Genomic DNA, 11,360 nt, shown 5'->3' with positions numbered 1-11,360 from the left:
CCCGCCCGCCCCCGCACAACCACCCGGTCGAATTACCATGATGACCGCTGAAAATGTATATCATATCTCTTTGTGGAGTTCTTTAGAAGTAGCTTATTAATCTAGAGAGGCACAATACAGTCTAGAAGTAAAGCAATTGACCAGAGGCCTTAGGATATCTTTTCTTATTCCAGTTGTTAACTATCTACTGGCCAACCCCAGGAGACAGTAATTCATTTTCCACAGTTGTGGTCAGATCCTAAAGCCAACCCTGTCTTCTAGCACATAACAATATTTGTACTGTGAAGATCTTGTTTATCATATTTTCCTACATAGGCTGTTTTCTTTACTATATTCCTTTCCACCATTGCTCGATAGGGTAGAATGATTTGAAATAAATAAGTAATTTTCCTTGCATGAGCCTTTCCTTCATACCATTGCCCCTCCGCCAACCAAGATTTCCTTGTGTTCTGTATCATTCTTTGCTATTTAAAAACATCAGTGCTGCCAACGTAAGAAGTGCCAGTCTGGACACTAAGTAGGGAAGGTGGTCAAGTGAGAACGCTTGAGACACGCATAATAAAATGTAGATACTGATTTTGAATCTATTGATAATTTCTCGATGAAATGTAGACTATAATCTCACGTAAGTCTCAGTTTCCTTATTTACTGCATTGGGATAATGTTGCCTGTCTGATGTCATTTGCATGCTTTGAAAGTTATGATGCTTCAAGCAGATGTACTATTTGTTTCTGCCAGAGAAGATAAAGAGTTAAATTAAAAAGAATTATCTGGCTGCTTGCCACTGACTGAAAAGAATTTGCCAGTGTTCATAGCTATCTCTCTCCCAGCCTCCATCCTTTATTTCTCTGGACTTGGGTGAGAGCCATATTAAGCTCCCAGTGCTAACCTAATGCTGACGGGAGATACCAGGATTGATATGGGCTGCATAAGCTGCTTCTGCCTTCTTCTCACTTGGCTCAAAGGGCTTAAGCCAAAACACAAAACAGAGCAAAGCAAAATTGGAAGGAAAACGTGTCCATTTTTAATTCCATGCTAGCCACCCTTTGTATCCCTTTTTCATAAGCCTGCAAAAGCCTCACTTAATATTTTAGCTTGCAGTACTGAGGAATTGCTGAAGGAGGGAAGAAAGGTTAGGGGATCTAGTTTCCAATGAACTTTGCTACTGTGGCTGTGTAACTCTGTGTGAATCACTGTTGTTAAGCAGATGAGAGTGAGAATCTCCAAGATTAACGAATCTTGCTGAGGGTGTCAGCAGACCAGAACTCTACTGCTCAAATAACCTCCATCCCTTCTCTTCCTTTATGGCCCTTCTATCTTATTCACTATGGAGAAAGTCAGGGGAAAAAAGGAAGTTATGCAGGGAAATACGCTGCCATTGTTGATATGTATAATTAGTATTTGTCTTCCATTGAAATATCAGTGATATTAAGGAATTCTCTGTAGGCACCATTTATAGGGCTGTTTTTATAGCCTTCAGTGCAGAATTAGGTACATTTAAACCAATGATACAATTTTGTTTTTAAATTGAATGAATACCAAGTGTTTTATGAGGAAGCAAGAATTTATATAAATGTCTTTCAAACCCTGTTTCAGGAACGTGCTCTCTTTTCTCTTCTTGAGAAGACAATTGTGTACTCCCAGGGATGGGCAAGAAAGGAGGCTTACCTCCCCGCCTCCTGTTATCTCCCCTTCCTTCCAACCGGCAGCCCCAGAAGCTGTATCCTACTCCCAGGAGAGGGGATACGTGCCTCTGTCTCTTCAAGACAGAGCAGCAACATGCTGGGAGGAAACGCAGGTTCACGGTCCCTCACGAATACTCAGGGGAATTCTGGCTGGGTCAGTCTGATCCAGGAAGCCTGCGATCAGGCCTGCTTTCCACTGGGGACGCGCCGTCTGAACAGCAATGGGAAGAAACTCTGATTTCTGTCTCATGTATCAGAGATAAGACTAATCCCACTGACCCAACCCAAGCCGGTGCTGGCATATCAGATGCAGGCTTGAAACTGCTCCTAGTGGCTACTATGGTTTTGTTACTGAAATTTTAATTTCCTGTCTTTCCCATTAGGCAATAATGTGGTTTGAGCTGAGGAGGAAGGAGAAGACTGGGCATTCTGTGGGTTTAAAGTTACTTTTGTTTGTATCATGTGTGCAGCATGAGGAATGGGTAGTTATGCCAGCTAGTTGGGGTGTATACAAAATACAGGGTAATAAGAGTGTGGCTGGATATCCAAGAAACGTCTCAATTCCTCCCTCCCTCCCTCCCTTCCTTTCATAAATGTTTTTTAAGCCTAAGCAAACACTCTTATAAACCTTATAGCAAAGGAGATAGGCACTTAAAAGATAACAAATTAATTACCATTGTAATAAATAATGAAGGAGAATTTAGGGTACTATGAGGATGTATTTTAGGGAGACTTAGTTTAGCCTTGGGAGCTAGGAAGACTTTTCTTGAGGAATTCACATGTAATTGTATTTGAGTGATGAGTAGGAGTTAGCTATGTGGAGAGAGGGCTTTCCCAGCAAAGAGGTGCATTGCCAAGGCGTGAGGTACGAAGGAGACTAGCATTTTCCAGAAACTGAAGGAGGAGAAGGGTGCAAAGACCGAAGAGGAAAATGACGAGCTAAACCCTGATGGGTGAACTAAGCCCAAAGCTGCAGGGCCTTGAGGAGCTTTGCAAGGATGTAAGATTTAGCCTAAGGGGCAAAAATGAGGGACGGTATCGAAGGGTTTTAATGAAGGAAAGTGCCACATAGGTGTGAGCTTTTGCAAGAGGACTCTGGCTGCAGTACAGGAAAAGGAAAAGAGCGATGGGGAGAAGCCACCTCAGGGGCTTTTATTAGATAAGAACAGAGATCTTGGTAGTTTGGGCTAAGGTTGTGGCATTGGAGAGGGAGTTAATGCATTGATGAGAGATTCAGGGGCAGAATCCTTAGGGCTTGGTTGAGTGAGGTTCTCTGGCACACAAGTGTGTAAACAACCGTTGCAGTTTAGGACGAGAATACATAAGCATGTGGCCATGCTTATATATTACTTCTCACCTGTTCCTACCTATTACTAGCAACGTTGTGAGGTCATATGCTATTATTTCCACCCTACAACTTAGTAAAACTGGGCTTGTGTTAGAAGCCTGGGCTTCTGTCTCCAAGTCCATGTCCTTTTCCTTACACTGCATTACCCTAAATAGTGGTATAAATGGGAATGACTTACATAATAAAAAAAAATCGTTTTTGACTCACCATCTCTGTAGCCTTGGGCATGTTACTGATTCTGGAGATAATCTCTAAGTTCTCTTTGAGCTCCAAAAATTAGATGACTCTATGATTTTATTTTGATCGGGGAGAAGTCTAGTCTTAATTAGCAAAACGGCTGAATTAAATACCATTTTAAAAGAATTCAGTTTTATTACATTCGGGGAAAAAAAAAAAAACAAACTAATTCCCAACAAAGTCTTTTCAAGGAGAGGGTCTTGCTGACCTAGCTTTTAGGCCAGATTAAAAAAGAACCGAATCCTTTTGTAATTGGCAGTAGCATCATTTATTTCCAATTAAGTCACTAAAATCATAACACTGGCTCTTTTTTGTTACATTTTCTGCCTCACCTCTATAAAACTTTATACCACTGGATGCTTGAGCTTAATTCAATATGTATTTATTGGGAGTCTAGTATTCTTAAGAAATAATTTCCTGAAGAGTAATAGACAAAATATGATAAACTGTAAAACAGATTGGTTCAGAAAATAAGTTAGAGAAACCAGAGGATGGGTATGTATCATGGAAATGGTCTTAAGTCTGACATTGGAAGGCTAGAAGGATTTATAGGGGGAAGGAAAAAGAGGAAGGATACTTCCATTGGGGAAAATAACACAAACAAAGGAACAGAAAAAGGATATGCTGTGTTTGGGTTGTAGTATGGACTGTAGCTCGAGTAGAGTTAAGGGTTGTTGTTGGAAAATATTGACGAAGAAGCCTGGAGACTCGGTGTGAAGCTGGGATGCCAGGCTGAGCCATTTGTACTTGATCCTGAAAGAAATAAAGGGCCATTGATTGGTTCAGGAAGGAAGTGACATAAAGGAAATCTTGCTTCTGGAAGACTAATTTGATGCCAAGATGCCATTTGCATACATAATACTGAGTCAAATGCAAGCCTTGCCTTTGTTTACTGCAAATTCCAAGCTACTTAGTTTTTCTGTATAAAATCTACAAATATGTGAGGCAAGAAGGTAATTTTTAAAGTAAGTCGGCTCATATCTTGAGTGTGGATATCTCTATCACATCATCTTCTGAAGACACACGCATACACACAGATATGTGTGTGTCCTGTGGGATGACTTTGACATAGGGATCTATGTAAGACTGAGACACGTATGTTATTAATAAGGCAATAAGGAGTTGTGTGTGTAATGTATAGCATGGAATATATGATGAGTAGGTAGTGAGGGTAGCTTTTCCTAGATTGCTGGGTTTCCGATGTAGACCATCTGTTTAGTTCTGTTCTTGTATAATATATGGTGAGAAAATATTGTTAAATAAACCTTGGCAACACTGAAGGAACTTTGAAGTGCTTCCCACTGCATTCCAAAGCAAAGCTTGCTTTTTTTTAAACATTCTTAGAATGAGTGAAGCTACAGTTTTCCCTGATAGGGTTTAAAGAATCATTTGTATTTTAAAAGTTTCTCATTATAAATCAATGTGCTCATTGTAGAAAAATGAGAAAACACAGAAAAGCACTGGAAAAAATGAAAAAGCTAATTATATGTTCAGTACTAGAGAAATCTATATTAACATTTTTTGGTTGTATACCATTCCAGACTCCCTCCCATCCTCAGGCGTTAGTTATAAAATTAGGATCATGATTTACATATACTTTGTGATTTATTCTTCTCTTTTAATAACATGTCGTGAAATGTTTTTCTCTATTATCAAATATTCACCTACAACATCTTTATTAACAATTGCATAGTGTCCCATACCATAATTTTTTCATCAGTGCCCTATTGAATACAATTTTTGGTGAGTGCTTTGGTTTTTAAACTAGGGAGATATTACATGATGCCATCCATAATTAATTTGTTCTTGCTTCATGACCTTAGTGGTTTTTAGCAAACTTAGGAAACTGACTAGCATATTAATCCAGTGTTATTTCATCTTTCAGAGACCATGCTGGTTTTCCTCCAGTAGCTTGTTTAGTTGCTTGTTCATTGATACATCCTTGTTAATAGATCCCATGATCTCTTCATAAGTACCCATGTGCTCACAACAATTTATACTTTATGAAATGCTTTCACATAAATTAACTTCTCTGGGCCCCAAGAATACTCTCTGGGGAAGGAAGAAAGGTAAGACTATTGAGCTCCTGCAATGTGAGCATTGCATGCAAGATACCTAGTTCAGTGCCTGGCAACATAATGAAAGCTTTAAAGATAACAGTTTCAGCTGTTATTTGATACTTACAGTCATGTTGTCTCCTGAATCATTACTTTTTATTTTATTTTACTTTATTTGGTTAGGGATTCTTACACCCCTTTTAAGGACAAGGAAACTGAGACCTTAGGAGGCTCAGTAACTTAAGTGAGATAAAATGCTAGTCAATAGTATAGCAGTCTCCCACCTGGCCCGGTGCTCTTTCGTCTCCACTCTCCCTTCTCCGCTAGTGGGGACAGAGCATCAATTGTTTGATGCTTTCCACTGGGATTTGACTTCATTATGAAAGGGAGTTTCACCTGGCTCTTCTTTGATGACTGCTTGTGGGGAGATCTCTCTGGCACATCTCCAATGGCCTAGAATGTGACAGTTTAAAAGCGCATCTACATTGATCTACCATCTCAAGGTCCCACCTTTAAGTTACTTTTAGAATTTGTAGATGGATGCCATCCAACAAGGATGACTCATCTACATTTGGTGTGTGAATTTGTTTTCAAAGATCCCACACAGATCTAGCATCCTTTGATCTCATTGCCCCTTTAAAATAAGAAACAGGTAACGACCTTGAGATAGACTGAGGCAAAACTCAATCCCACATCCTGGCGGTTAAGGGAAATCCGAAGAAATCAATCAACTGTTATTTTAGAAAAGGAAACAGGGACAAAAATGACATCCTTAGAAAAAAGGATGTCATCTTAGAAACATCTAGTTTCCTGGCTTTTACCTTTTTACCCTGGGTATGCTTTCTCATTCCTGTGGCCGGGTGGTTTGTGTAATTCTCTTACTGATCCCCTCCCTTTGCTACACTTAAAGAACTTCTCTTAGGCTCTCTAAACTTTTGCATGCTTTTCCTTGGTTTCTTTTTTTGGACTCCTGTAATTCCTAAGTTGCCCTTGAAGTACCACCTTTTGTGGCCTTCCTTGTTTTTTAAAATCGATTTGTATTTTGTACATATTTATGTTTTTCCTCTGCCTTTTAATATATGTTATATTGTACGTTATTAGTTGGTAACAGAACTTTTTAAAGCTTTTTTTTTTCTATCTCCCTTTCCCTCCCCCTCTCTCTATTCTTCCTTCCCTCTCCTTCCCCCTTCCCTCTCTCTCCCTCCCTCCCTTTCTTCCTTTCTGGACTTAAATTTAATCCAGGCTTTCAGATGTTTCTAAAGAGCTTTAAGAGATCCTGTGGGTTATTTTTATCTGTAGGTTTTTTTTTTTTTTTTAAGGATGTCATCTTTGTCCCTGTTTCCTTTTCTAAAATAACAGTGATTGATTTCTTCGGATTTCCCTCAACCACTAGGATGTGGGATTGAGTTTTGCTGTAAATGGCTTAGCCTCAGCTGGTTTCTGCAGCTACTTTGTGTAATGAGTCCTGCTCCCCAACCCAACCATCCTCCTTCTTATTCAGTCTAGAACTACCTGTCCCAGGGAGCAGCTGTGTGGACTATCAAACACACACACACAGGTTTTTTAAATTCTGTTTTTTCCTCCTAGTGTGCATTAAATAATCAAAATGCCTCATTGTTAACATGTGCTTTAGGTTTTATTTTTCTGAATTAGTTTCATTGTCATAATAAAGTGCAGTATTGTATCTCCCAGATGCAACATTTAAATTATTTAAGTGTAGAATTCCCAGCTACAAACATTCAATAACATTAATATGTTTATGTTTTAACACTAGTATACGTTCTCTTGTTTCTTATTTCAAATGCTGTATGCATTAGTTCTTCCTCTCAAGCACTCTTGACAATTTCAGACTGTCTGATTGTCTACATTCCCGTTGTCACTCCGGCTGTAGCTACTATTATCTCCTGCTCTAAGTGATTGCCACACATCCCTACCTTTGGGTAGAGAGATCTTTATGGTTCTTTCACTAACCCATAGGTCAGTACGGTGTCAGGGAGAAAATGAATACAAAGGTTCCAGCTTTGGCTCTACCACAGGTGTTTTTATTTATTTTTTCTTTCATTTTATTTTTTTTAACATCTTTATTGGAGTATAATTGCTTTACAATGTTGTGTTAGTTTCTGCTATATAACAAAGTGAGTCAGCTATACGTATACATATATCCCCAAATACCCTCCCTCTTACATCTCCCTCCCACCCTCCCTGTCCCACCCCTCTAGGTGGTCACAAAGCACCGAGCTGATCTCCCTGTGCTATGCAGCTGCTTCCCACTAGCTGTTTTACATTTGGTAGTGTATATATGTCAACGCCACTCTCTCACTTCATCCCAGCTTACCCTTCCCCCTCCCTGTGTCCTCAAGTCCATTCTCTGCATCTGTATCTTTATTCCTGTCCTGCCCCTAGGTTCTTCAGAAACTTTTTGCTTTTTTTTCTTTTTTAAGATTCCATATATGTGTGTTAGCATTCGGTATTTGTTTTTCTCTTTCTGACTTACTTCACTCTGTATGACAGGCTCTAGGTCCATCCACCTCACTACAAACAACTCAATTTCGTTTCTTTTTATGGCTGAGTAATATTCCATTGTATATATGTGCCACATCTTCTTTATCCATTCGTCTGTTGATGGACACTTAGGTTGCTTCCATGTCCTGGCTATTGTAAATAGAGCTGCAGTGAATATTGTGGTACATGACACTTTTTGATTTATGGTTTTCTCAAGGTATATGCCCCATAGTGGGACTGCTGAGTCATATGGTAGTTCTATTTTTAGTTTCTTACGGAAGGTCCATACTGTTCTCCAAAGTGGCTATATCACTTTATATTCCCACCAACAGTGCAAGAGAGTTCCCTTTTCTTCACACCCTCTCCAGCATTTACTGTTTGTAGATTTTTTGATGATGGCCATTTTGACTGGTGTGAGGTGATACCTCATTGTAGTTTTGATTTGCATTTCTCCAATGATTAGTGATGTTGAGCATCCTTTGATGTGTTTGTTGGCAATCTGTATATCTTCTTTGGAGAAATGTCTGTTTAGGTCTTCTGCCTGTTTTTGGACTGGGTTTTTCCTTCGTATTGAGCTACATGAGCTGCTTGTATATTTGGAGATTAATCCTTTGTCAGTTGCTTCATTTGCAAATATTTTCCCCCATTCTGAGGGTTGGTTTATCGTCTTGTTTATGGTTTCTTTTGCTGTGCAAAAGCTTTTAAGTTTCATTAGGTCCCATTTGTTTATTTTTGTTTTTATTTCCATTTCTCTAGGAGGTGGGTCATAAAGGATCTTGCTGCAATTTATGTCAACGAGTGTTCTGCCTATGTTTTCCTCTGAGAGTTTTAGTGTCTAGCCTTACATTTAGGTCTTTAATCCATTTTGAGTTTATTTTTTCTGTATGGCCTTAGGAAGTGTTCCAATTTCATTCTTTTACATGTAGCTGTCCAGTTTTACTAGCACCACTTATTGAAGAGGCTGTTTTTTCTCCATTATATATTCTCGCTTCGTTTCTCAAAGATAAGGTGACCATATGTGTGTGGGTTTATCTTTGGGCTTTCTATCCTGTTCCACTGATTTATATTTATGTTTTTGTGCCAGTACCATACTGTCTTGAGTACTGTAGCTTTGTAGTACAGTCTGAAGTCAGGGAGACTGATTCCTACAGCTCTGGTTTTCTTTCTCAAGGCTGCTTTGGATATTCGGGGCCTTCTGTGTTTCCATACAAATTGTGAAATTTTTGGTTCCAGTTCTGTGAAAAATGCTCTTGTAGTTTGATACTGATTGCATTGAATCTGTAGATTACTTTGGGTCATATAGTCATTTTCACAATGTTGATTCTTCCAATCCAAGAACATGGTTTATCTCTCCATCTGTTTGTATCATGTTTAATTTCTTTCATCAGTGTCTTACAGTTTTCTGCATACAGGTCTTTGGTCTCCTTAGGTAACTTTATTCCTAGGTATTTTATTCTTTTTTTGCAATGATAAATGGGAATGTCTCCTTAATTTCTTTTTCAGATTTCTCATCATTGGTGTATAGTAATGCAAGAGATTTCTGTGCATTAATTTTGTATTCTGCTATTTTACCAAATTCTTTGATCAGCTCTAGTAGTTTTCTGGTAGCATCTTTAGGTTTCTCTATGTATAGTATCATGTCATCTGCAAATGGTGACAGTTTTACTTCTTTTCCGATTTGGCTTCCTTTTTATTTATTTTTCATCTCTGATTGCTATGGCTAAAACTTCCAAAACCGTGTTGAACAATAGTGGAGAGAGTGGGCAACCTTGTCTTATTCCTGATCTTAGTGGAAATGGTTTCAGTTTTTCACCATTGAGAACAATGTTGGCTGTGGCTTTGTCATATATGGCCCTTATTATGTTGAGGTCAGTTCCCTCTATGCCTACTTTCTGGAGAGTTTTTCTCATAAATGGCTGTTGAATTTTGTCAAAATCTTTTTCTGCATCTATTGAGATGATCATATGGTTTTTATCCTTCAATTTGTTAATGTGGTGTATCACAATGATTGATTTGTATATATTGAAGAATCCTTGCATTTCTGGGATAAACCACACTTGACCATGGTGTATGATGCTTTTAATGTGCTGTTAGATTCTGTTTGCTAGTATTTTGTTGATGACATTTGTATCTATTTTCATTAGTAGTATTTGCCTGTAGTTTTCTTTTTTTGTAACATCTTTGTCTGGTTTTGGTAGCAGGGTGATGGTGGCCTCATAGAATGAGTTTAGGAGTGTTCCTCCCTCTGCTAAATTTTGGAAGAGTTTGAGAAGGATAGGTGTTAGCTCTTCTCTGAATGTTTGATAGAATTCGCCTATGAAGCTCTCTGGTCCTGGGCTTTTGTTTGTTGTAAGATTTTTAATCACAGTTTCAATTTCAGTGCTTGTGATTGGTCTGTTTATATTTTCTATTTCTTCCTGGTTCAGTCTCAGAAGTTGTGCTTTTCTAAGAATTTGTCCATTTATTCCAGGTTGTCTATTTTATTGGCGTGTAGTTGCTTATAGTAATCTCTCATGATCCTTTGTATTTCTGCAGTGTCAGTTGTTACTTCTCCGTTTTCATTTCTAATTCTATTGATTTGAGTTCTTTCCCTTTTTTTTTTCTTAATGAGTTGGGCTAATGGTTTATCAGTTTATCTTCTCAAAGAACTAGCTTTTAGTTTTATTGATGTTTGCTATTGTTTCCTTCATTTCTTTTTCATTTATTTCTGATCTGATTTTTATGATTTGTTTCCTTCTGCTAACTTTGGGGTTTTTTTTTGTTCTTTCTCTAATTGCTTTAGGTGTAAGGTTAGGATGTTTGAGATGTATCTTGTTTCTTGAGATAGGATTGTATTGGTATAAACTTCCCTCTTAGAACTGCTTTTGCTGCAATCCATAGGTTGTGGGCCATCGTGTTTTCATTGTCATTTGTTTCTCGGTATTTTTTGATTTCCTCTTTGATTTCTTCAGTGATCTTTTGGTTATTCTGTATTGTTTTGTTTAGCCTCCATTTTTTTTCCTGTAATTGATATCTAGACTCATAGCGTTGTAGTCAGAAAAGATATTTGATATGATTTCACTTTTTTTGATTTGTGACCCAAGATATGATTTATCCTGGAGAATGTTCCTTGAGCAATTGAGAAGAAGGTGTATTCTGTTGTTTTTGGATGGAATGTCCTATAAATATCAATTAAGTCCATCTTGTTTAATGTATCATTTAAAGCTTGTGTTTCTTTATTTATTTTCATTTTGGATGATCTGTCCATTAGTGAAAGTGGGATGTTAAAGTCCCCTACTATGATTGCGTTACTGTCAATTTCCCCTTTATGGCTGTTAGAATTTGCCTCATGAATTGAGGTGCTCCTATGTTGGGTGCATAAATATTTACAATTGTTATATCTTCTTCTTGGATTGATCCCTTTATCATTATATAGTGTCCTGAGGTTGGAGGACCTCACATAGAATTCCATGCAGGACTGCAGTTTGATTACCTTTAAAATTTTTTTCTTTGCCTTGGAGTACTTATCCGGGATGTCCTGTGATAGCTTTC

This window comes from Lipotes vexillifer, unplaced genomic scaffold (assembly GCF_000442215.2).
Source record: "Lipotes vexillifer unplaced genomic scaffold, Lipotes_vexillifer_v1.1 scaffold999, whole genome shotgun sequence".
Lineage (NCBI taxonomy): Eukaryota > Metazoa > Chordata > Mammalia > Artiodactyla > Lipotidae > Lipotes > Lipotes vexillifer.
This window is presented reverse-complemented; position numbering follows the sequence as displayed.